Source organism: Hylaeus anthracinus, unplaced genomic scaffold (assembly GCF_026225885.1).
Source record: "Hylaeus anthracinus isolate JK02 unplaced genomic scaffold, UHH_iyHylAnth1.0_haploid 11989, whole genome shotgun sequence".
Classification (NCBI taxonomy): Eukaryota; Metazoa; Arthropoda; class Insecta; order Hymenoptera; family Colletidae; genus Hylaeus; species Hylaeus anthracinus.
In genome coordinates this window covers 17,661,192-17,682,686 of record NW_026534337.1, presented here as the reverse complement: position 1 = coordinate 17,682,686, position 21,495 = coordinate 17,661,192, and the positions used below count along the sequence as shown (strand labels likewise).

The following is a 21,495-nucleotide window of genomic DNA, read 5'->3' as shown; positions in this document are numbered from 1 at the left end:
ACGCGATGCCGTATCTCCCAAGACGTGTTCTAATCAAGCAAAGCGGCTTACGCGAACATCATTCGATCGTTGATGTCTTGACGTGTGCGCTCTATTCGAAGCGCATTACTCGTTTCTCCAAATTCATCGCAGTAAGGGCCAAGCAACGAGTAATAACTAATAACGATACTTGGAATTTGTCGAGATAACAATCAAGTTTTCTTTAAAAGAATATTTGTCGAATATTCTCGAAAGATGACTATTATTTGTTTAACGTAACGCGCGTTATCACGGACCGATAAACTTGAACGCGATGCGTGCCGTTGCAAGTGGGTTAGAGGGATAGTTTGCTCGTTTCGGATCGTAAAGTCGATTTTTGTTCGTCCTCTTGTAACACTTTTTCGCGTCGCATCGCGTCGTGCGCGAGTAAAATTCCGATAAGAAAGGTCGATTCCAGGCCAAATTCGTTTTCATCCCTCGTAGAAACGTTTCGAATCGATTCGAGTTTCAACATTTTAACGAGGATTTACCTCGATTTGCATAATGTCGCGTCGGTGTTACGCCAATGCGAACGGAACGTACTCGTATCGCGGGTATCGTAAACATTTCGAAATGCTTTAGAATTTTTCCAAATTATTCTCGCTTTATTATTTCGTTTATTGTTTCGTGTCGGCGTCGGCGGAGCTGTCGAATGAAGCAGGGAAGCCAAAAGTGTCTCGGTAACTGTCGACACGTGACTTATTCAAAGGGGATAAATACAACGGATAGATTACTGTAGTATCCGCGCCTCCCATACCCAACAATAAAGAGTCAAATAAGAACACGAAACGTAGGGTACGGGATTGGTCTTGTAGGTAAAGCGGTCGACTGTGGATCCGAGGATCGTGGCTTCGAATCCTCGTGCCTTATTTTTCGTTTAGACTCCTACATTACGATCACACCGTGCGAAACTCTGCACTGCAAAATGCACGAAACGTCGCGTGAATTTTCGTTTCGTCATACTCCGTGGCTTTCAGTACCGCTAAATATTTCATCGCGATAAGTGTTTGGATTAACGATTTTTCTTTTTTTTTTCGTACCACCGTCACGATCCTCGTTTTTCTCTTCTTGTTATCAAAGATCTACTCGCGCCGCTCCGCGCCGTGGCCGGTATAACTTTTCACAGTCTCGCTTGCTGTGGACGGTGCGTGTTCATACGTGCTAAAGTATAGTAATACACGAGAGTTTGAATTTAATTACAAATTACAGCCTCTTTATTTTACAAAGAAGAAGAAATATGTAAAATATGTTGTATCAGGGATCCGTTTCGCATCAACGAATCGAGCAAACATTCGGTCAGCATTCGAACGAATGGTCTCGCGATTCGACGCCGACGCCGACGCCGACGCCGACGATCCACAGGCGAACGGTCGCGGTTCGCCCGCGCCGGACGGAACGGACCGAAGTGAACCGGACTGGACCGAGCGACTCAAAGGCGCGTCGTTTGAACGAAGGTCGTCAAACACCTATCGAAATTGATCGATATTGTTTCATGCAGTGCAAACGCATCTGTTTCGTTCGAAACTGGCATCGAGTTGGTAGCTGCGATCGAAAAACAAAGTATGAAACGATCGTTGCGTAAGCGGTAATCGACCAAGTTGTTAAGGAATTTTACGTAACTAACGCGTCCAAGTGGCTGCTAGAGCAATTTCTGCTAATTCCGCGGAAGGTTAACGCCAATATAACCCTATCGACGATTGGAAGATTCGCGCTAAAAATTTCTTTCGTTTTCCGACGTCTTCCTAATTGGTCCGCAAATTTCTTGGCAAACGAAACACAATTTATCGATACTCCATTGAATTGCCGTAAATCATCTTAATCGCGAAATCAACAGCTTTACCGTCCGACAAAACACGGTTTAGCGATGCTGGTAGACTAATCTAATTGATCGTCAACTAAACATCGTAAACAATCCAATCGAATTTGTGTATTTATCGAGATGCGCGCAAATTTTCATGAGCAGCCGATTTTTTCTGTTTTTTTCTGAAAGTACATAATCGACCGTAGTACGCCTTCGAGAACCGGTCAATTTTAAAATTATTTTGCGATCAAAGCGTACACCACTGTTGCACGTTTAACGAATGGAACCGATGCGATGTGTCGATCGTTGAATCGACTCCCTTGATTGTTAATTTCCCTCGCCAAGTACATTTTCTTACCCGCTGAATACAAGTATTATATGTATTATATTTCTCTCTCCGCATTAATGCTTTCCGTTACTAGTGCAAAAAAAAAACTGAATTACGTAATCGCGTGGAAATTTTATCGTTGCCTCGACTCCGCTTCTCTCTTATCGCCAATCTTAACAGTTTCATAATTGAAGTCTCCATGCGGTAGGTTTCAAGAGTAACATGGCGCCCGATCGAGCCTCCGTTCCATATTTACTTCCGGAAAGATCGATTCGTCGTTCAAACATGGTTCGAGTCGCGGTGAAAGTCTTCCTTTGCGATTATGTTCGATTACGTAATATTTAGAAAATTCTTGTCATTTATAATAAATTGTTTTTCTATTCGACTATTAGGATATCTAGTTTTGTTCTTGGTCCGAGAATAATCAAACAGAGACCACGTTATATTCGTCGTACATTTTATTCAACATTTACATGATAAACAATTCTTTATATTATTTACTTATACGAATACGAAACACAAAATCGTGTTTTTCGCGTACGCGTGACGGTCTCTCGCGTGAATAAGCGCACCACGCACGCACGTAATAGCGAACGTGTTTGATTATTTAAAAAACCTAAGAATTTCAGTTGATTCGAGCAATCGATGAATCGAGTGTACATGAAAAATGTTTGTATATCGAGGAGGTGAAAATTGGTGAGTGGTCCAAATTCGAGAAACATTGGTCTACCGATCCATAGCGCATAGGCAGTGTCGCGTCGCGTCGATCGATTGGCGAATAGATGGTCGGAGAAAATTTCGAAAATTTTGTTTCTTTTCTAACGAGATACGCGTTTCCAAGCGTGTATACGAATAGACACGCGTATGCGATAGTTTAGCCGTTTGCCGGGATTCGGGAACAGAAACCGATATTCTCGAGACGAAAACACCGACCCGATGCGGCGTGGCGCGGCACGGCGCGGCGCGTCGTAGCGAGCAGACTATACAACATTCGCGCGCGCGGGCGTGCTTCCACATGTACACTAGGCATACACATGTACAGATTGGAGGCACGCAACATGGCAACCGTAGCAGGACGTAGACGATGGTTATACGTACAAGTTCCAGTGGCAGGGGGTCAGTGTAAAACGGCCTTCTGTCCGCAACGTGTCGAATCTCGTTTACCACAGAACCAAGTTGAATTTTCCGCAGTGTCACTCCGATCGTTTACAATCACGGTCAGCCGAATCGACGAGAGGATCGTTTGGTCGTCGTCCGTCTTGACGGCGCGACGGAAGAGCACCACCGCTCTCACGCTGAAACGGGACATCGCTGATAAAGCTTAGCGTATGTCCTGGATAGAAAGGTAAATCGATCGCCATCGATCGCGATGTCACGAGAAACGCCGCGGAATGCGAGTCGCGCGACGCGGCGTGCTGGAAACGCCTAGCTGGTACCTTCTTTGCTCCGAAATTTCGATGATCGATACGCCAATTGCTGATCCTTATCGCGACCTTTACTTTCCAACGAAGATCAATAAAATTATGGTAAAACGAGTCGAATCCTGTTACCATCGACGTATTCGACGCATTTTCATCGGGCGGAACGGAATTTTCGAGGAGGCGACGCGACTCTTATCGACCTCGTTAGGCGAGGCGAGGCGCTTTTATTCGCTGGAGTTGCGGCATCGCGTTCCGAGACAAGCAAATTTTTCATTTATATAGATTGATAAACATTCAAACATCGACTAGAAAATAAGTGCAATACTTTGAATATTTGTATCTTTATTATTATGTAATCGGAGCACGTGTACAGAATCCGTTTCAGTTGTTTTTTTGATTTCTACAAGAATGATTTTGCTTTTATTATATTCGAAAATCCAAATCTCTTATTGTTATAGCTAGGTGTATAGATTGGTTGATGGATAGGTAGCCGACTCTTGTTACGTTTAAAGTGAAGGAAAGTAAATTATCGAAAAAACAGTAATACCTACACTTAACGGTAATTTGTGCAACGTAATATCGTTATGTAAGAATACTTTGTCGAAAGTTGCATCGAGTTACTCGTAATTGTAGGTCGGTTCTGGTTCTGCGTTTACGTTGCTACCCGTGTTGACTATTTTCATGGAATCAAAGTTTAGGCCGGAGTACGTACAAAACCAGTCGAACCAGCCACGGAGAGTACACGGCCAGGTAAAACGGGTGTCTCGGCGGCACGGCGCGCGGCGAGTGGCGGGCGACGTTGGTTGAGCGTGATCGTTGACCGTTGACTGTGTGCGTGATTCGTTCCGTTGGCGTTGGATGGAATCGTTTTACCTGCCGAGCCAGCTAACACCAGCTGTCACGAGAGAATCTTCGATCATGCTCTTGCCTCGAACCTCGAGCCTCGAGGATGCTTTTTTTTTTATATGCGATTGCGATATATCGGTTGTCCGGAAAATCGGTTGTTCGTTTCTAATATTCTGCGCTCCGCTCTATGTACATTAGCCACTGTACATAGAGCACAGTCCGTTTCCAAGATCTCTCCAACTCCTTTATTTAGTATTTACAAACTTGACTCTATATTTCACGATAACGTAATGTTTCACCAGAGTTACATCAAGATTTTCGAGTCTGAGATTCCAGTAACCGATCGTGGGAAACCTCGAGTCCGATACGCGAGTTTCAAAGTCCGTAGACCTTGGTTCTTGTACAATGGACATGCATGCATCCGTGAAAAGCTAGTTGTATATTGTGTATTGGCCGCGATTACACTGGCAAATCGTGTGAAAAAGTAATATAGGAACACACTGTATGGATTTTAAGGAAATTCCCTCGTGTTCGATTAAACGCTTCTTTTTATCCGAAGGCATTATCGCGACATCCCCACCAGTGCGGTGGTCAGACTCTTACCTACGCGAAGCGGTTATTTCAAGGCCTAGGCAGCATGACGTCAGATCATCTGCTATCGGCCAAGTGCCATATTCTCGGTACACTCTTTCTCGGAGCCGAGTGTGTATGCGTATGCGTATGTACATTCGCATTTTACACGCGTTTCAACTTGTTCATGCGAAATGGTATTCGTAGCAACGGACCAAATCTAAACTAAACGCAAAGCTAACTGCTTTAACGAATTCTTCCGTTTGCAAAGGTAAATGTTGTTGTTGTGAAAATACGATTGCATCGTACATTCGTCCAATTGGGTTCAGTTAAAAATAGTTGGGTTTAACATTTGCGGATATCGTGGTACCAGTCGTTTCATCGACAACCTTGGACCGATTCGATTTAGCCCCTCGCGTGTTTTCGAGTGAAAGAGTGCTTCAAACTCGTATCTCATAGTGATGCACGAAGGATGAAGCATAATTTAGTCTTAGTCGGTGGTATCGTCGACTTTTGAGAAGAATGCCTTTGTTGAAAGTACTCTCGATAGTAACGTGCTGAAATACCTTTTCATCGGAAAGAATTGATCAATTATAGGTACTTTTCGGACACGGTCGGCGTCGGCGTCGGCGTCGGCGTCGGAGTATACAGAGTATACGACTTACAACTAGAGACCAATCATAGGTAAACGAATCCCAGCTGTGTTACATGTTTTCGTCTGAATCAGAGCGCATGACCGACATTTATCCGTTTATTGTCATTCCTGACGAATGAATAGCCACATATTTTCCTCGCAAACCCGTTTCCGCGTTTATCCCGTGGAACCTTCGCTTTTACGGGAGAAACGTGTATCGCATAGAGAACAGTCTTTCCGTATACATGCATGGCATAGTCGCCAATGAAGTGGATCAGTTTATTCAACGTCGGGGGAGTCGTTGAAAGCGTACGGGGACCGTTTTTGATCGATCGTAAAGAAATGCGTTCGAGCTTGAGCGACGAGTAAAAATAAAAACAAAAAGCATAGAACAGAGAACAGAGAACGGAGCGTGTCTCGCAGCTTCCATGCCTATTTAGTTGACGCGTGCGCGCGTCATCCTTAGTCTTTAGGGTTGATCGGAACGTTCCGAGATCTCTTATGGAGCCAAGCGTTTCATTTGAATGCGGATCGCAGAATTTCAGTCGTTTAGCGATTAGATATTACACGCAACGATTTATTCGTAATGTCCGTTTACTAGACATTTACCTGATTTTCTTTCCGTAACCGATCGTTGGGCCAGCAGCCGAGTGCACGGACAATGTGGTTACGGTCAACCGTATTTACACCCGTTACCGTTAACCGGCTATGTAATAGCATTTAATTGGTTAGACCTTTCTCGGACTGTGTCAAGTAAAATATCGTTCAAAGAAAAGACACGCGATAGCTAATTTATTATCAATTTGCATACGTTGATGACCGAGTAACCATATTTTAAAGAGCCAATCGAAACGACAACCCGATTCGAGTTCGGTCTAGCAAAGTTGTTTGCGCCAAGAATTTAATAAACAAAAATGTAAGATTGCGCGTCGCGTCGGTTGGTGTGGGTAGGATAGGATAGGATAGGATGGGATGGGATGGGATGGGATGGGATGGGATGGAGTAGTTCGATGGCACGGGTTGGTTAATAAAATTATAAACGCGCCGATATTCCATCGAACGTTGCCTCGGTCCGCGTGCTATCGAGATCGGAATTATATATTATACGAATATATGTATATACATATACCTAGAAACGAACGGCTTCCGTTGCAATATTTTGCGCGATAATGAAATTTGTTCCTGGTCGGCGTGCATTCCGAGCAATTCATTTTACGGGAAATTTATGTATATCCCGTGTTTCGGTGGCGATGCATCATTTCACCCTGTGTGACAACTAATTAAGCAGCCTTTCACAGTGAAAATATGAGACGATCGCGCGTTTTAGTTTTCCGTTGACCAGGCGGGATCGCGTGTTTAATTTTACTTTAAAACGCGTACCGCGACATTTCGAAAAATAACATTAGTGAAACAGCGTTATCGTGATTAGTTTTTTTCCTTTGTAGCTTAACTTTTTTCCTTGAAACTTTGATTCGAATAATATTGTAGACTAATTGTAAGAATAAAATTAACGTATATCCATTAATTTGCGATGTTTATTCGGCTGAACCGACGGAAGATATAAAAATTGGAAAAATGGCCTAATTTGTCAATGTCCTGACAGAAGAATAGAGAGGGAAGAGTGTCATTTGTTCGGTTGTTAACGACCCGTTAACCCGTACAGGTCGAGAACGACACCTCTCGATCACATGCGTACAACGCTGGCGCAACCCTCGCAACATTCGCGCCTGGGACTTCCGTTCTGGGTTGCTGGTTGAAAAAAATGCAAACATCGACCGACGCGTGTTATACTAACGTTATATATGTGACGGTGCACTTTACTTGGCGTAGCGCGAGTGCGTTCAACGACGAACGTCGTTTGATTTCTACCCCGAGGAGCCGTATCGATTCGATGACGCATCCGCGACTCCGCGAGACCCGTATCGATTTTCCCAAGTTGCTTGCCGGTCGTCACCGCGGACATTTCGACAAGCGCCTTTTCCCAAAACTGCCATCGTTTACCAACAACTTAAATTCCGTTAAAACGATACCAAATTGTACCGATTGTCTCGCTTCCCGATCGTTTTCGTTTTCCGTTCAATTTTACTTCTCGTCTCTTTCATCCCTTTAAACTTACTCGATGCGATACATCCCGTATTTCGTAGCGTTTTTCAGCTCCTCTGATGCGTCATTCCTCTTTGATAACAACGTAACGTCAACTGGAACGTTTACGAAATTCGATGCAACACTCGGACACTTGCTATCGCGAGAGCTTTTGATAAATCATCAAATTCCGTGCGGTATAACCAATGCCAGATCGTGTAGTCAACTAGAAGAAAGAAATAAAATAAAATAAAGAATAAATAATAAGAAGAAATGAGAGTTTGTTCGCTAAACGTTAAGCGTCTGCATCGGAGTAATTCACTCGCGCTGTAGAATCGATCGCGTTTCAACGAAAGCTTCGATCGGTGTGCATGCGCCTTTATCCGCACACAGCCTGGAGATATACGATCGATTGCAGCCGAGGTCGACGTACTCGTCGCGTTAACTCGAACTTTCATGGAATTTATTGTCCTGCTCTTAAAGCAAACGATCCGATCCGATCCGATCCGATCCGATCCGTTCGTTCGTGTCTCGGACCAGAAGCGCGAATTTCGTCGTGCCAGTCAACATTGTCGCCGCGCGCTCGGTTGCTCGAATGACAGGGAATGATCGATTAGCGGTAAAATTCATTACGAAACGAGACGAAAACGTGTTTGTCCATCCAAGAAACCGCTTCGTTTGACTCGCTGCTCTTGATTATATCACATGTCGGCGATATGAAATTTCGATGACGACGCGCGACGACGAGGACGTTATAAAAGGTGTTTTAACGTTGGCGATGCAGATATCTTACATTTTTTCTCCAGGTTTGTTGACGCGTTTATTACGTTACCTCGGAGTTCTATTTCAGAGTGTTGTACCACTATCGCACCCCTGGTCATGTGTATATCTTTCAGCTAGTACTCGTCGACATGTTGATAAGATTAACATTTTTGTAATTCTGATACATTTTCATTCGATAGTCGACGTCGCGTTGGTCCGATTATGAGAAAGAGGAAACTTTCCGACAAAACTTCTTTGGAATTCTATCTCGTTAATCGAGGTAAGAGAAACCGCGAGTGTTTCCATGGAAAATTCAGTCTACAAACTCCGAGATCCCCCAAAGGGAGAATCTCCGACATCGTCCAGACCCCTTTGAAAGATTCTCAGTGTCTAGATGCGGTTCCCTCGTGTATTTCACCAACCCCGAGGCACCATCGAAATTCCTCGCTCGGAGGAAAAAGTAAAATTCGCGCCAGCTAGTGGACCAAAATTCCATTTCCTTTTTTCTTCGTCTACGACGCCGCCGCCCGCACCGTCACCGTCACCATCGCAGTCGCAGTCGCAGTCGCTTTCGCGGAACGGAAAGTTTCGAACGCAGCCTCGAGGTGGCAAGCAACGGGATTTGGCATGATTGATACCGACGATTGCACATGGTAACGATGCGACGTCGAGTATGACCTAACTGGAATAAAATTCACAGCTGTTACCAGACAAGACTTGTTTCGAAATGAAAAAGAGTCAGGGATAAATAAATTATTGAAATTTCGGTGGAATACAAATAAGATAGAAATGTAAAAGAGATACGCTCGTTGACGTTAACTTTAAAGAGCTTTGCGTTCCACTGGTGTTGAAAATTAGGTCGATTCGGAGGCTTTTTCTCGATATATCGCGTTCGTTATTAGTTGGCATAATTTGAAACAAGACGAAAATTCTAGGAGAATCTTAAAAGAACTGAGCGAAGAGAGATCTCAGGTAACGTAATTGCTATAGAGGACAAAGACGCGTTAATTAGAGGGTGATCTTTCAATTGGATACGAAGCGTTTCTAGGTTTAAGAACGTGTTTGAAGCATTGAATGCGTCGTCTCGTAAATTATAAGAACAAGGTTCGAGGTTCGATGTTGGAGTTTCCAAGTTAGAATCGAGGAATCGAGAGAAAAGCGTTTGATTTTGTAGTGTCGCGTATCGTAGGAAAAGCGTTTTCATGTGTCCGTTGTTCGAAAAGGAAGGAATGATCGAGGTTAAAATTTACCTGTTTATTCTAGGTTTTCGTGTTTTCATTAATGGGTGCCAGGATCTGCAGCTAGAGGCCGTTTAGCGACGTTTCGAGCAGTCAGCGCGATAAACACAGCCCGTACCCGATGAGTGTGAGTATCAATTGACCGTTTTCCTTAAGTTTTCGTCGGGGAATCTTATCGTTCTCATTGCGACGTCTTCTTCCCTCTGTATACATGTAGAATAGGGACCGAATGTACTCAACGCCGTTACGTAGTTTACCAAACGAACGTAAATAGACAATTTCACAAATTGGCCAAGTTTCCGTTATTTCTGTTTGTCGCCGAAACACGAGCGCGAAACGTTGAACGTAACGCGACATGTACGCGTGTCTTCTCGCGAGTCGAGTTCCCGAATCGAATTAAAAGCGATTCGTCGAATTAAGTCCAATAAAACGCCCTGCTCGGTCCTGTCTGTTCTGCGTTCGAAGCGCGCTCATTTAGCCTCGGTTAAACGATCGGATTCAGAAACGTTGCGGTGCCTGTATAAGCGGCACATAAATTAATTACAACGACCAGAACGATCTTTGAGTGATTACGTCAGACGACGAGATATCAAGAAACAACAGTTGCAACGAGGATATGGAAAAGAACCGAAAGAAAAAAAGAATTGGCCTTTATCGCCTTTATTTACTTTGATCTCATCAATAGTCTTTGCTTCTGGTTCTGGTTCTGGTTCTGGTCCTGGTTCTGGTTCGCGGCTTTTTTATCGTGATTTGATGAAACAGTAGTGGACAAAACTCTTACATCGATGCACACTTCGAATAGCGAATAAAAGATAAACAACTTTTTACGCGTTACTCGTCGAATGAAAATACAAACTTGAATCGTAGAAAGAAATATTTCACGATAAATAGATTAAAAGAAAAGAATATACACTACTTACCGCGAATAAATCGTTATACGCGCTGTAGTAGTTTGAATAGTATTTTGCCCATCTCTACTTGCGGGGCATTGTCTCGCTAGAGAGTTATTGAACGTTGCGTTTACTTTGTTCGAATAGGTTAGATCGACAGGCGGTCACATGGTGAAGCAGAGGAGATTCATTGGGAACACCAACAACAAGATGATCAATATACGAGAATATTTATAAGAGGTTTTAGGTGTACGAATATTCCGTATAGGATCAAAGGAACAGACGCATCGTGCATGCCGCTGAAGAAAATCATAGCCTTTTGTTTTGGTGGTTTCGCGCAACCCATCAGCAGCGATCACGTTTCGGGAGTTGCGAGGAATTCTCACGTTTGTTGTACGAGGTGAATGTAAATAAACAATCTCCGGATATTATATGTAGACAGCCGAGAAGTCGATCGCGCGGCGCGCGAGTACACGGACTAGTTTAGCTATGGTCAGTTTACGACATGATTATCAGTTTCACGTACTTGGGAAGGGATGTTTAATTTGTACGCGCAGGTAGGTGGCTGATCGTTGTGCCGTCGATCGACAGTGCTTCTTAACTTTCTCGTTGCGAAACTCTTACCATTAGATTCGTACGGCACAGTTGTTTAGATAGAGATAGAGCAGATCGCGTTGAATTTGTTCAACCTCTTTGTTTGATAATGTCTATTAGCTATAAATTTTCGGTGTATCCGTTGAGAAGCACTGCTGTACGATACGTTCGAGTAAGCCGTCTCACACCGTTGACGTTCCAGATCCAATTTATCCAGGGTTCGTTCGAGGCCCGAGCTTAGAATACTTTCAACGGAAAAGTGTTGAAAAATATTGCGACGTGAATAAATACGACTCTGCTCAACGTGGAAAATATGTATTTTCTGTAATACGCACACCGATTAATGAGGAATCGATGCAGCTGCTGCGCGCTCTTTAACGCATCGATCGTCTTTCGTTGGACGGTTGGGTGAGTATGTACATCCAGTCCATATATTTTAGAATCTATACGATAATTCCTGTTCCTGTCAAATATCATTTTGGAAAAATATTATATTCGTTATTCGAAATCTATTGTACCATATATTCTAGACTAGAATTTTGCCTATCTGTGAATTCGACGAGAAACTTTCTAACGACGCGATGGAGGCAGAGGTTGAGAGAAAGAGGAATTAGATTTTTTACCGAGTTCGGTTCTTTCGTTGCTCGCTGCACGTAATCACGAATCGCGGTGAAAGCGCGACCCGTCGTGTACCGTGTACCGTGTACCGTGCACCGTGCACCGTGCACCGTGCACCGTGCACCGTGCACCGTGCACCGTGCACCGTGCACCGTGTCGAAACTCTCGACAATTTATACATTTTCATTGTGTCTCCAATTTCGTTCGTGTCATCGGCAATTAGCGTCGGTTAAATATCGTTTACCGTCACAACTAATGCACTGCATCTAATTAAGAACTTGTTTTTGCAGGATTTTTTTTCTAGATTTTCAGCGTTTACAGTATTCGCAAAGCGATAGAGAACAAGCCAAAGTAAACCAGTGATATTTTACGCGTATTTTTTTTCTTCCATGATTGCGAGAAGAATAAGGCGAAAGAGATACTGAAGCTGCAAGAGTTGTAACGGATGAAAAGGAAAACGGATAAATAAATAGACATTATCCAACAAATTTGTATATCGTACAAAGAGATTTATCTACGACTCGAGTGCCGACATCGGCAGATTTTCTTCAAAATGGTGAGTACGAATCTATTGTCCACTATATACAATAATAAACGATTATTATATCGTACTTTTTCGAGTCGAATATAATTCTACGAAAAAAGAAACAGGCAGAGAGCACGCGCGCGCGCGAGAGAGAGAGATGGCGTGCAAGTCACTTGTGTGGTTTCCAAGTAGATCTACCGGATGACACGAACCTCGTTCGCGAAACTTACGTATATACATATGTATACAGGTACATATGTGTGGCGCGTTCAAGATTCGCCAGTGCTTCCGGCTGATTCATTGGTTAATTTAAGCGACCGCGGAATTCCGGCGCGAATTCCACACGTTCTCGGAGCGCAACGTCTTATCTAGCTCGCCACCAAGAAAGTTATAGTTATTAGAATAGCCTGGAGGCTACGGATAATTGAGTTTTGTTGTTGTTAGCGATCGACCAGGAACAAGTTCGATAGTCTGCGAGCCTCTGGTTCGAACAGTTTGTTGTTTCGTCGGAGGGAAATTGATCGTTCACCGTGATTCTCCTTTCAAGTTACTCGATACGATTGATATCGTTACCACTCGGCGGAAAATCTTGACGCGCTGCGCCGTGAAAAGGCCAAGTTTTCGCCGTTACCATAAGCTACGTATATCTGTTTTCACGTAAACAGTTTCCTTTCTTTCAATTGGCCAACTGGCTTCCAGGGAATAACAATGCAGCGATATCTAGACGATAAATAAAAAATCGAACGGTCGTTGAACCATAGAACAAACATAACGGTGAAGCAGCTCGAAGCGGAGCGCTGTTTTGCATGCGGATGAAATTAACTAGCTTGTAGCTTGTACCTTGTACATACACACAGCTTGTAGCGGTACGTCGGAATGATATCCAACGTAAAGACAATTTACATTCGATTCGGTAATCCCGAGCAACGAATACGTTACTCGGGCAAAGATAAAAGTCTAATTACGTAATTAACGTCGAGTCCAGTTTCCAAACTGAATCGACAACGACTGTTATGCTTGATAATTGATGCTACATGTTCTTTACGCTCGCGGACCTTCGAGTATCGTCATTTTAATTCTGTGAATCGATTCAAAAAGAAATGTGCGATACGAACGAAGCTTTTAAATAACGTCTAGACTGTTGGTTGGACTAATCCTCGCATACTCGTGACTGGTGACGTGCAAGCGTGCGCAATTAAACGGTATCATCGTAAAGTTTCGAGCGATCGATTTTTCTTTTTTGTGAAGGGTAAATCGTCACGGTTACGTGTATTATTTCCGAACCGATTAATACCGATCTCGCGGATCCGCAACGTCGCTAATTATTCTTCGTCGCGGTTCGGAGGCCGGGTTAATCGCGCGCACAGGCCGGAAAACGCGGGGGCGGCTGGCAGAGAGATATGGAAAACCGCTGACGCGCGTCAGTTTTCAACGTGATCGCTTGGATTCGTTTCGCTCCGGCACGGCTCGGCTTGGCACGGCTCGGCTCGGCTCGGCTCGGCTCGGCTCGGCTTCATTTGTGTTTTGGATCGGGGTCGGCCTCATTTCCTCCGCGTTATTGTCACACCGTGGTATTTCTTCGTCCCGCGAATTCTCCCTTTGCAATGGCGCGGCATTTCCATGAATGAGTAACTAAATACAACTACTCGTGGTCGCGATTCGCGGCACACTTGGACGGAAAGTGTTCGCAGCACAATAAAAATAAAGGACCGATGAAATCAACTTTGAGATATGTCATTGTATACGATGTTTGTACATATACTTAGAAATCGAAATTGATACGTGTAATTTATACTCGAGCGTACCAACGAGATCAAAATTTGTTCCATATCCGGTGATTTGGTTCCACTGTTGAAGCGATCGGCAATTCGCCGATTAACTTTAATCGGACACGTGGTTTTTGGTATCGCGAATAATTTGGATATTCGTAGCAAACGATTCGATTGCAACGAATCATCCCATATTTGCGATCTATTTGTTCACGTGTGTTTACGTTTCCACACTCCGTTACTTCTCTTCCTCTTTCAAACGCCAACAACGCATGGACCCGATGTTTTCGTTTAATTTATTCCATTCTCGTATCAGGTATTCTGACGTTGGTGTTGGTATTGGTGTTTGCGTCGTAGAATGGGAAAATTACAGGGCCACGATACGTTGCTCGATAAATTTTTCGGGGTCAACTCGAAGACCGTGCGATACAGCCAACCGAATCTCTGTTCGTTCTATTTCTGATTTACTCGACACGGTTTACGAAATCCTCGCTGAAAATGTACTCGATTGTATTTCGGGAAGCATCGGGTTTATTTCACGGAGAGCAACCTAGAGATCACCGTCTGGTTAGTCTCTGTTCGGCGCCCACGGACTTTCCCAGCAGGATATCGTTTCGAGCATCGTTTATGCGATTGCTGCGGCTTGCACAGATAGTTGTTATACTTTTTGAATCGTCGAGCGATGTCGTTATTGAAAATGTTCAATCTCGATTAAAATTTCGGCCATCTCTGTTTACAACGTGGCACCGTACACGTTCGTTAAACGATGTCAATGGAACTCGACCCGAGGTGGATCGCGCGCGCGCTCGATCTAAACCGGATGCGCGACGCGTACCCGAGTGTCATGATTTCATTTCATCGCGGAATGCGCTCGATGTCGAGCTTTCGATAACGTTAAGAGAGTTCGTGTCAGGGTCCGAGCGTGTCTCGAAGATGCGTCGAGTGTCGTTGATAGAAGACCGGTCGTCGAGTTCGAGGTCCCGAGGTCGAGTTTCGACGGTTGATTGTTCGAGAATGGCTTCGCGATGGACGTCGCGTCGCCTCGCCTCGTCTCGCGTCGCTCTGCTCAGCCATCTATTTCTGTCGACTTGGACCGTACCGTACGTTGACTTTCTTTGAATAAATCACGCTGATTAGAGCCAGCACCGTTCGAAAAGCTTCACGTCTCTACGCGTAATCGATTCATAAGTTTCTTGGTCGATTCGCCGATTCGTCGATTTGCCGATTCTTGGATTTCATTAAAATGGTGTTGGTATTATATTAGAAAGTAGGTAGGTAGGTATTCCATTTTTATTCAATTTGAATCCAAGTCGTTAGAAAAAATTGTCGTGCAAATGTTGCCATTGACAGCTGAAAATTTAACAAAAGTCCACCGTCCCGGTTACGAGTGTAAATTTTTTCTCCTTCCATCGCGAGGTATTAAATGAGCGTGGAATGCAACGCGACGCCCGCGCCGACACGGCTCTTTCGGCCGGGGAGGTGTGGAAAATTGTTTCGGCCCTCTTCCTCCGCGGCGCGGGTACAACTTCCGCCTCGCGCCTTTCCAGTGTTCTCGACCAACTCCCGGAGGGCTGCCACGGGACGAGCTGTTTTGTTCTTGGTTGCCAGCTCGCGGCAATCTCTATTCGAGGGCTCGCATTGCGAATCGCGTTAACCCTCACCTCGCGATTTATGGACGACCTGTACACCCTCCGGCCAGAGATACCCTAACAAAAAACGGTGACAGTAGGGAGAAAAGATGCCTGGTGAAAATAAAATCGAATGTGAAATAACGGACGAGGAACGGTCCATCGGAAGGAGGTCGTTTTACAAGCTTGTCGTTGCGCGAGCAACGTTTCGCATTTCGAGCTGCATACAGAAAGGAGTCGAAACTTTTGAAACTCGTCGATACATTCGTTGATTGTACGAGTAGCCCGTTCGCGACGATGGTTAATTAACGTCTCGGTAAATAATATACATCCCGCAACTCGCGATGCATCGCGATTATTTATGAGCAAAGCGACGCAAGATAAATTACGGACGTTCCACCGGTTACATGATATTACGATATCGTACTCGCACTAAATTTTGCAAAACGAATAGACGTTATCCTGTCGTATTCGGAACACGCGATCATCGAGGGGCGATTGCTCCTAGTCAAGCGTGAAACTAGTTTTTCACGATCGAAAGAAAAAGGACGACGCAGTCACTCGGAGAATCACCGAGGAGGCGGAATCTTATTTGTCCGTGGGTACAAACAGGGAGATATTAAAATCGTAATTTCCGCAGGTCGCGGCGTTTTATCTTTTCTCACCGTTCCCCGTAATCTTTCGGTTCGAGGGAATTTCCAGCACAGCTTCCGGCCGGTTTTCGTTGAATGGACTGCTTCGCTGTACAGGGTCTCGTCTTTCTCGTGCACGATCAAAATCAAGAAAATATTCCTAGAAAACGGAGAACGTCAGAGTATGTACGTCGGAAGATGCGGTGCTTGAAAGCGAAATGAGAAATGATCTCGATGTTATTAAGCGGCTTGTTGGAAACACACTTGCCGCTTGGGCGATATTTTTCAACGAGATTTGTTTTCTTCGCTGAAACATCGGTTTCGATAACAGGTGCACGATTCGCAATCAAACATTTCTTCTTAACGAATTACGATATAATTAACCGTCTACAGCCTCGACGGAATAAGTTATCTTTCGCGTTTTCTCTTTTAGACTCGAGTACTTGGCGCCAATTTTCGGTTGATTTCAAGTCTATTGCTCGGACACGATTTACTCTCGAATAGATTTCAATTAAAATGACTGTACGGCTGACGTTGTACGGGTTTTGCGTCGGTGGCGCGGCGCGAGCGGTTCAAAGGGGGTTGTCCGGAGGTTGTCGGAGCGCTTTCATAACAGTTAATCGGAAACAATTGCCGTCTCGATTAAATTCCACTCAACTATGTTACGGTCGCTCGAGAGGGAACAACGACGAGACGCACGCGCACGAGAGAGAGGGTGCTTAGATCTTCTAGTTTCGAGGTGACTGGCCTTTACTCGCATCCGCGTCTCCGGAATTTCCCCGGGTGTTTCCTAGTTTTCCATTCCGATTCCTGCCCGACACGATCGCGATTGTGTATTACGGTAATAATCAACCGACCTTTCGAGGCGGCATTTCGCACTCGGATTATGATTTGTCATCTCGCGAATAGGAATTCGCGATAACGCTTTCATGGAACGAGGATCGAGGACACATACATACATACTCGTTGAATTCGGGCTGAATAACCAATATGCTGGTATAGACAAACTTTGTGCTTCGACGAACTTTTTACGATTAATTCTCACGAAACGAACGTATCTCTATTACCAAGTCGCTTACGTCGCCTACGATTTTCACGAGTATCATAGGACTAGATGCGCGATAGCGCTATATACAATATTATATTACGATGTATCATCGAACTTGATCCGTCGTCGAGCTCGAGAATTTTCAAATATCCCGCCAACAACTTTATTCTTTATTATTTGATAACAATGCCAGAGTTTCGGCGTCGAGAAGTGGTTTTAAGCGCGCGCACTTGTTTGGAGCGTCCTTGGAAAATTCTCTGGCATCGAAAATGGGTCGGTGTGCCTATCGCGACGCTGTTGAGGTCGATCTCGTCGTAGTCGGTGCATCTGCAATTCTGCAGTGACCGAAATCGCGACTAATGTACACAGGACGAACGGCGCATAATCGATGGCAGTTTGTATGCGCATATTCGCGCGTATCGTCGACGTCGCGTCGCATCGCGTCGCGTCGATTCCTTTAACGCAAGACTCGGAACTGACACCAACACGGCTTTTATTGGGAACCTCGTATTCGGACACGAATTGCTCTCTTTTGTAGCACGTCTAGCGTAGAAATGACCGGGGCCAAGACCGAGAGATTAGTCCAAAGTTCGTTACCGATGTATCCAAGTTTGTAATTTTGCCAATCGATACGATAAGCGGTGATTATCTTCAGATACGAGGCATAAGCGGCTAGTCTCATCCTATGGATGAAAATTAAGAATAAAATTTCAAAGACCTTGGACTCGTTACGCGAGAATTTTTCTGTACAAGTTACGTTTCCGCTTCGACTAATTTCGCGCTGACATATAAAAGATTCAAGTTCGGAAGACGAGCGGTTTGGTAATATTATCGGTCGATGTTGTTACCTTGGTAATATTTTGGTCACGTTTAATCGCGCAACACGGTTGCGAAAATGAATAGTACAAAGTCGAAAGAAGTTGGTAAAGGAACGATTTAATTTCGTCCAGAAACCGAAGCGAAGTCTGATAAATCGGTCGGATTATATCCATTCATCCAAGAGCCAGCGGCAGTCCGTTTGTAAGCGTTGCGCTCCAGCAACCCACATTTATCTCGTGCCAAGCCTGCGCTTTCGTATTTACGGTCCGTATAAGCCGTCTATCCGGCCACGAACGTCAGTATTCGCGCAGAATTTTTCCTACTTTCGTTTACGCGATCGATGACGAACCCGCTGCCCGAATCACGGTTCACGTTTAACCTAATAGTATCCTAGGTAAACTATGGTAAAAGGAAAATGTTCGCGCAACGCGCACACCGAACGCGAGACCGGTAATCCTACGCGACACCGATTGGTAAGGGTTAAGAATGAACGAGTGAGAGCGCGTCAAAGAGCGAGTCTCCAAGTACGTCACAAGTTGGAACACGAAAAAGCGTCGATGTAACGTACGTCATTGTTCGATCGTCAGGGGCGTCGCGACGTCAGGATGTGCCAGGCGCCGCGCCGTTCTCAGAATTTCGACCATATCCGGTTCACACTGGTTCCCGCTGGCTCATTTCCGATCTCGCCTATACCGTGTACGTTCGTTTGCTCGTCGTCGTGGTCGTCGCCGTCACCGTTGGCGTCGCCGTCGCCGTTGCCGTCGCCGTCGCCGTCGCCGTCGCCGTCCCTTTTCGACGTCGCGTCTGTTTCAATTCGAGGGGATGAAAAAGAGGGGACACGGCGTCGTTGCGTAAGCGTCTGGACGTCGAGGCACCGTTGCGTCAGTCGTTCGAAAGCTACTAAGCATCGCGGTCCACGAAAACCCGGCCGAGAGAAAATCGGTGCTCGCAACAGCGTGAGTTTGGAGACGGGTAGAGCAGTGGTGATTCGGACGTTTTCAGGGGGTTCCCGTGGTACCTTGGCTTTTCCGTTTCGGAGCTTTCGCCGCGCGTGTCCACGATTTCGTGTTTCCTCGGACCTTGGTGCCGGAAATTCAAGGTCAATGCCACGTCGCGTCGCAGTACCAACACACGTTGTGTCGCGCGCAGCCGCGTTCACTTGTCAGATCGAGCTTTTATGGTGGCGCTTGCCCCGACCCTCGACACGAGAAACACGCGTGATTACGAGACCCCCGATCTCTCGATTCTCTCTTCGTGCGATCAGAAGTCGCCCGATTACGTAATAAGCGTTTCCATCGCGCATTTTCATTTATCGTTCAAGTATAGAAACACGTTTATCGTAACATTATCGAAACAGAAATTTCGTCTCTTTTCTTTTCTTTTCTTTTCTTTTCTTTTCTTTTCTTTTCTTTCATATTTTTCACTCTACTTTCACATTTTACATTTGGTTGTTCGTTTTAATTACTCGAATCGCCGCAAAGATTGCCTTGTTTCGAATGACTGTTTATCGAGTCTGAGGAAAGGGGAGCAGGGTAATCGTAATGCCTCGCGATATTTGGAAACACGTGCAACGATGGGACGATTTGCCATTTTTTCGAAGCGGCTCCGTTCTCGCACAGTGGTTGGTCTACTTTAAAGCAACGCGTCACATTCCACGTTTGAATTTTTTCGCGACCTGCTGTCCCCGATAAGGTACAGTCGTCCACTCTGCCAACCTCGACCCGAGACGGTTCTTTCCCGACTTTTTACTTGAAAAATATCGCGATACCTTGCGATACCTTTGCGCTTTTTCGTCTATCGTTTCTTCTTTCAACGAATTCGACTGTCGGTCGAGGATCTTGACACGCGATTGACAAACGAGACTTGGAACGTCGCTAACTTTCCGCGAAACCACAGGGAAACAACGGGATTCCCCAGTTACTCTAACGATAGCGAAACGTACGTTTTTCTTTCTCGTCGTCTTTTCCTCGTTTTTATGGACAAGGAGCGTCGGGATCGTGATTTGCGTTCAAACTACCATCTTCAACGACAATCCGAGAAACGAATGCTATCGTGTTTCGACTCTCGAGGCATTTGCGAAAGCAGTTTTGTCGGTAATCCGATATCGATAGATTATAAAACTCGGGATTGACGATCAATATCAATAAATGAAAGTAATTTATTTAGATTATTCTGAAAAATAAGGCGAAATTGTAGGCATGTTTGGGTGAACGGTATCGATTGGTTCAGGATTGGAACCGTGTCGACCGGCAAACGCTATATCGAAAGTCGCTTTACACAGGTGTCGAAGGTTGTAGCTTGATAAGTTTTCTTTGAAATGTCTCGACGAATTGCAACGAAATTGGTACGAAAGTTTGTCGTTTGCGCGTGTTTCCGCATTCCCGACACGTGTATAGGATCGTAGGTTCTAGCCACGACCGAGAACAAGGAAACCCAGCCGCGTGTAAAGACCGGGAGCCAGCCTTATCTCGCCCGTGTCACCACGAGAGTATAAAAGACAGACTCTTTCGACAGGTGACTTCAGTAATTGGTAGACGCGGCAAGACGGCCACATTTGGTACCGGTCTTCCTGTTCGTCACGTGTCAACTGTTCGCGGAGATCGTTTTGGTGCTTTACTCATTGTTACGCACAGCTTCATCGGTGTCGTCGTTGGAGCATTCAAGCTCGTCGTTTATACCGAATCCTCGTCGTTTGTGCTAGATCACGCGGTTTGTGCACGCTCGTTTTGAAAACGCGTGCACTGTCAGCCCGCATAGTGACGCCTAGTGAAGTCGCGAGGGACACTTATGAAGGGGTCCGTCAACGCACCGAGGCCCATCGTTGATCAGAACAGATATATTTGGGATAACGATTGGAAGCAGTAGACGCGGACAAGGTACGTGACGGCTGGCGGTTTGTCGTTGGCGCTTGGCGTTTAATTACGCGTTTAGTTCCTGTTTCCGTAAATTAAAAGTCGCGTTTTGTCGGTTATACACGGTGGCAAATTCAAACAGACGATTAAAATTATAATAATTATTTGTATACAAGTGTCGCATTAATGAATTGGACAAGTTGCATGCATCGGCCATCGCGCGAGTACTTGATACGATATCGTTCGTTTCCGATTAGTTGTCTCCAAGTTGTGGAAACGAGAGACGGATGCGCGCGATCGGCACAAAGTGTCAAACGCACGTGCAGGCTTACCGAGCAGGATGCAACAGGGAAGCCAAGTTCGGGCATCGGTTTGGCCTATCGCCTTTACGATTCAGACTCGAGTTAAACCGCGTGCCT

The 21,495-nt window shown here is 45.1% G+C and overlaps 1 protein-coding gene across 9 annotated transcripts in view; it reads left to right on the top strand.

The window, feature by feature from the left end:
• Nucleotides 1–3,258: 3,258 nt before the first annotated feature.
• Nucleotides 3,259–21,495, top strand: part of LOC128887632 (multidrug resistance protein homolog 49) — a 40,668-nt gene continuing 22,431 nt past the window's right edge. For 2 of the 9 annotated variants that reach the window (XM_054143741.1, XM_054143735.1), the window contains exons 1-5: nucleotides 3,259–3,492; nucleotides 9,726–9,827; nucleotides 10,738–11,147; nucleotides 11,387–11,592; nucleotides 12,093–12,358. The gene's annotated coding sequence lies outside the window, so the exon portion shown is untranslated. The other 7 variants (XM_054143742.1, XM_054143737.1, XM_054143736.1 and 4 more) reach the window with 6 other exon arrangements.